Source organism: Halichoerus grypus, chromosome 2 (assembly GCF_964656455.1).
Source record: "Halichoerus grypus chromosome 2, mHalGry1.hap1.1, whole genome shotgun sequence".
NCBI lineage: Eukaryota > Metazoa > Chordata > Mammalia > Carnivora > Phocidae > Halichoerus > Halichoerus grypus.
In genome coordinates, this window is record NC_135713.1 from 45,554,354 (window position 1) to 45,559,868 (window position 5,515).

A 5,515-nucleotide genomic window follows, 5' to 3' on the forward strand; every position below is an offset into this window, starting at 1 on the left:
TTTGTCATTGAGTTATTGCAATATGAAGTATAATTGCTCATTTTATATGAGTATTTATAAGGCTTTGCCCATCCCTTTTGAACCTCTGGGTATATTTATGCATTTGCAACTTGGAAGGGGAAATCAGCTTTAAACAGAGTATAATTCAGAAGGTTTATTTGAGTACCTTTGGCAGGGAATGTTAACTTTCCAACTGCAGGTGGCAGTTTAGATACTGGCCTTGAGTAGAATGTTACAGAATAAGAAAGCTTGTTCTTGTTTCACTTGGTTTTCTCTTGGGACTGGGGAGGAGGTAGTGGAGGTGAGCATAGCTACATGTATTTTAGGGCATTCTGTAATTCTGTTTTTGCTTTCACTGTTGGCATAGGCCAATAGGTGAGGCATTATATTTTCCGTTACTGCTTTAGCAGTAACTTGGAATTACAGAAGTTTATTAGATACATTAATCTAGAACTCCAAGAACGCTTTAACTGAGAAAGTTTTCTTCTAGTTAAGTCTGTTTTCATGTCTCCTTCCAACAATGCTTTCTTTCTACTGCTTGAATATCTTGTTCTGGATTGATTAATTTTTCACAGTGAATTCAATTACTGAGAGAAGAATTGAACCAGTCTGAGCGTTGCATTCCAAAATAAGGCAGTAGGTGGCACCCATTTACCTCTTATTAACAGAAAATTGTTAGTATTAGAGTGAGTGTTCAGCACTAGCTGGCTTTCATTGATACGAGTGTTTTCACTGACAAGAAGCCCTAGTCCAATGTTGCTCAAACTTAAGTGTACAGAGGAAGACCCTGGGGTACTTGCTTGTTAATACAGACTTCTGGGTCTTGCCCCCACGATTCTGATTCACCAGGTCTTATGAGGGGCGAGTTTCAGAAGTCTGTATTTAAAAAAAATGAGGACTTCTAGATGATTCTGTTTATAGGGAACCACACTTGAGAATACTCCTCTAGTCTGAAGAATGAAGTTGAAGTGCCATGTTTTAAGATGGCATTAATGATAGCTACTATTTACTAGAACCTCATTATTTAGCAAGCTCTGTGCTAGGATTTTACATAAGTCTTCACAATATCCTGCAAACCATAGGTGTTATTTTGTCACTTTATAAAGGAAGAAACTAAAGCACATAGAATTCAAATAACTATCTCAGTGTCACATAGTGTGTAAAAATATTGGAGCGATGATTGATTTAGAAACTAGTTTTCTAAAGTACCTGGTTCTGTATACCTAATGAATATACAGGTGGGTTTTTGTGCCTTTCCAGTTAACCTAATGCATGGGTGAAAAGGCAAAGGGCTCAGTGGAATAAGCCATTAGGGCTTAGGACAGATTCATTCTGGGTCCTAAGTTATTGTGGCATGAATTCATGGAAATAACACTGGAGTGGTAAAAGGCGACCTTCATTCTCGTCCTGGCATACTCATTAACCAGAAAGAAGACTCTGGGCAGGTCCCTTCCCTCCCTGGCCTCTATTTTATTCATCTACAAAACAAGAGGTTGTTTCTTGTAGACCACCTTCAGAATCACTCGAAGAGCTGGTTAAAAAAATGCGAATTCCTAGGTGCTACTGTCACACTAAGTGAATAAGAATCTGATGTGGACACTTGAACTTTTAATAAGAGCCCCAGTGATGTGCATACTGGAGAATCACTGGACCACAGAGGGTCTCTGTGCTTTCAGTGCAGATGTTCCATGATTCTTAGCCTGGGAGTTGTGAATTCCTCAGGCATAACTAAAACAAACCAGGTGGCGATGTGGACTCCATAACTATTTTGAAAGAGTTAAGGGCAAAGGAAATGAAGGAAATTTGCTGTGATCTAAGCTGAATCCTTCATTCATCTGGAAATGCTTCTGATGTGTTAAAAAGTGTAATAGTAGCTAACATACAGCACTATGTACCTAGCACTGGTATAAGAACTTCATGTACCTCATCTCAATGACTCTTTCCCATTGTGACTGGTGCAGTGTACTTCTGATAGTTTCCATGGCCAAGACTGCATTTTCTTTTTCTTTTTTTTTTTTTTTAATTTGCAAAGTGAATTCTAAGTCTTACGTTTATTTAAATAACCTCCAGTGAGAGGAGAGTGGGCCAATTACTACCCTTTCCTCGTAATACCAATGGACCAAGACAGGGAGAGTAAGCATACCCTGCAGCCAGCCTGCCAGCCACTCGCATGAGGGGCAGGGTGCCTCTCAATGAGGGCGGCCCCGGCCCTGGCCCCGGCCCCGGCCCCGGCCCGCAGCTGGGGGAGCATCCACTGTTGAGCGAGGGTTTTTGATGGTTTCATCTACTGACAGGATAAGGCAGGCGGCCTCAGAGGCTGCGGTCAGGGCACTGATGTGCACCATGGCTGGCTCCCACACGAAGGCCTTGACGTTGTCAACAATGTCCTCGTACCACATGCCCCCCTGGGCACGCTGCGCCCGCAGCTTGTTGAGGATGTTTGTGGCATCAAAGTCAGCATTGTCACACAGCTGGCGTGGGATAATTTCCAAGGCCTTGGCATATGCCCCAATCAACAGCTGCTGTTTTCCTGGAATGGTCCTTGAGTAATCCCGCAGGGACTTGGAGAGCTCCATCTCAACGGCCCCACCACCAGCCACCACTGAATCGTTCTTGATGGCCTTTCTGACAATCATGATGGTGTCGTGCAGGGACCGCTCTGTCTCCTCCATAAACTGCTCAGCACCGCCACGAAGGATGATCGTGCAAATCTTGGCCTTGGGAGAGCCAGTGAAGAAATTGTACCTCTCGCCTCCAATCTGGGTCTCTTCAAAGTCCTGGCAGCGGCCCAGCACATCTGACGACAGAGCATTCACACTCGTTTGGATGGAGCCTCCGCAGGCCATCATCGTCCTCTTCAGATCCTCCTCCGGCACTCGGCCAGCACAGCACGTGTCCCTGTCGACAAAGTACTGGGTGGCCACATCCCCGATCGGGAGTTTGGACAAGATGACTTTGGCTCCAGAATGATGGATCCTCTCTAACTTGTCATAGAGAATGTTCCATTCAGCATCAACGATTGCCTGATAATCCTCTACCGTGTGGACTCTGATTTCAGCATTATCTTTCTCAGCTTTCAGCTCAAGCTCAACATTTAAAAGGGCAATCACCGGATTATTGTACTTTTTGGGTTGCATTTCAAACCCAGCATAAGAGAAAGTCTTCTTGAATGTGACGCCAGCTACCAGCTGGGACTCCTCTAGGGCACCACCTTGCACCTTCTTGATTCCAATCATTTTAAGCTGCAACAAATCATCGAGCATTATCACTGCATCCACCACCATCTTATCGAAGAAGGCTTTCTGCTGGGAAATCAGCTTGGAGCTCAGAGCGGTCATGGCACACTTCTCCAGCAGCTTCCTCTGTTCCACTTTATCTTCCTTCTTCACGTTCACAGCAATCTCTTTGATCTTGTTAATTGCCAACTGGGTGGCAGTGCGGAAAGCTCGGTTGATGATCTGTGGGTGCAAACCATTCTCCATGTAGGGTTTCACTTGCTTCAGAAACTCTGCAGCCAGCAGGGTCACTGAGGTGGTACCATCACCGACCTCAGCATCTTGGGATTTGGCAATGTCCACTAAAGTCTTTGCTGCAGGATGGACAACATCGAGCAGTTTCAGAATTGTGGCCCCATCATTAGAAATTATTGCTTTGCCTCGGCCATCTACAATCAGCTTGTCCATGCCATGAGGGCCCAGGGTGGTTCTTACAGCCTCTGCAATCACCTGGCAGGCACTGATGTTACTTAAAAGCTGGGGGATGCCTTGGGAGCTATCGGTCCCATCTTTCAACAGGATAACTGGTATGGGCATCATTTTGGAAGCTTATTCAGTGGCCCGCTACTCCTGTCTTCTCTGCGTCCGGGCGGCCCAGCAACCCCACCAAGACTGCATTTTCTGACATAAACGAACATTTTGGTTCTTAAAGTTTAACTTTACATGTTCAGAAACAATGTCTGTTAATTATTATTATTATTTTTTTTAAAGTAGGCTCCATGCCCAACGTGTGGCTTGAACTCATGACCCTGAGATCAAGAGTTGCATGCTCTACCCACTGAAACAGCCAGGCACCCCTGTTAATTATTTTTAATGGCAATCTGAATGCTTGTAACTTCCTGCTTCATCAGATAATGATAGACTTGAACTTCTTTTGCTGGAGTGTAGCACATTCAGAAAGTGCACTAATTACTCAACTGATGAACATGCTCAAGTAACCTGATGGTTAGAACATGATAGCAGCCCTGAAGTCCCCTTCCTGTCCCATCCCAGTCACTACCCTCCTTCCTCTTGACTTCTAACATAAGATAGAGTTTTAAAAAGTGATTAGCTTTTTTTTCTTTTTCCAACTTGTTGGACAACCATTATTTGCCTGGTGCTGAGGATTTAAGCAGCAGAAGAGGAAACAGCCCTGCCCCATGGAGACTGTAAATCAGTGATTGCAAAGGTTTACTGTGTTGAGTGTTAGGGAAGGGGAGGGACGAGGCTATGTGGGCAGACATCAGGGTGCCCTGAAAAATAGTGCTTTTTGGGAAAGTTTATGTCCTTAAGGAGATACAATGAGGGGAAAGGGTAAAAACGACAGATGTCATACAGATCAGTAAAGAGTTGTGTTAGAATGTCAACTTGGGTTCTGTTTTTAACAGTATGAACATGAGGACCACTTCATTCTTCCACAAGTTAAGATGGATATGGGATGTGGATGGAGAAAATGCTGTCTTTGGAGCTGACTCAAATTTACCAAACCTTGTAAGGCTCCAACTAAGCCCAAGGGGAAAGACACGTGAATTGTACTGTAAACATTCCAAAATAAAATGGGTGAGTTTTTCTGTAGGTGATGAAAAATAGTAGACTTTTTTCTTTTAATTTTAATACAGAAGTTGTAATAATGATTTTAGTTGATTAAGATGGGCCCAATTACATATGTAGGTTTAAAATAGGAAATGTTTTTGGAGTAGATGAGCTTTCAGACAGATTCCAAAGCAGGAAAAAGTTGCATAGGTGACATTATTAACACTTCTGGATTGGGCTCCTTTTCTTAAGTCTCTGTCTTTGATGTAACTGTCCAGGGTCAGATCTCTATATGAAAGAGGTTTCTTTACCTTTAAGTCAAGCCAGCCTACTGTGAATTCTGTTTATATATATATATATATATATATATATATATATATATATATATATATACACATTATATATATATAATGACATATCTATAATGGAAATATCTGTTAATATGTTATATTAATATTAATATGTTATATGAAATAATCTGTTAATGGATTACAAATACAATGGATGGAAGAGAAGAAATATTTGTAGGTGAGTCACACTTGTGTATGCAAGTAAAATTTTTTTTTTTTAGATTTTATTTAAATTCAAGTAGGTTAACATATAGTGTATTATTGGTTTCAGTGGTAGTATTTAGTGATTCATCATTTGCATATAACACCCAGTGCTCATTACTTCAAGTGCTCTCCTTAATGCCTATCACCCAGTCCTCCCTTCCCCCTACCCATCTC

The 5,515-nt window shown here is 42.3% G+C and overlaps 1 pseudogene; it reads right to left on the reverse strand.

Annotated features, from left to right (window-relative positions):
* Positions 1-2,189: 2,189 nt before the first annotated feature.
* Positions 2,190-4,502, reverse strand: LOC118549683 (T-complex protein 1 subunit eta pseudogene; annotated as a pseudogene).
* Positions 4,503-5,515: the final 1,013 nt, after the last annotated feature.